Here is a 265-nt window from a genome sequence, read left to right as displayed (position 1 = left end):
GGGGAAGGAAAGCTGGCGTTAAACGCCCATTCCTTGCCCAGTTCTGGTGTTCAAACGCCAGAAAAGGGAGAGAAGTTGGCGTTTAACGCCCAAACTTCACCCATTCCTGGCGTTCAAATGCCTGAGGAGAAGCAGACACCTGAGAGTGCTGACAGTAATCCCTCTAACAAGGCTTCTTCAACCACTTCTGTAAGGAATAAACCTGCAGCATCTAAGGTTGAAGAATATAAAGCCAAGATGCCTTATCCTCAAAAACTCCGCCAAG

This window comes from Arachis duranensis, chromosome 9 (assembly GCF_000817695.3).
Source record: "Arachis duranensis cultivar V14167 chromosome 9, aradu.V14167.gnm2.J7QH, whole genome shotgun sequence".
Classification (NCBI taxonomy): Eukaryota; Viridiplantae; Streptophyta; class Magnoliopsida; order Fabales; family Fabaceae; genus Arachis; species Arachis duranensis.
Note: the sequence above shows the minus strand (reverse complement) of the source record.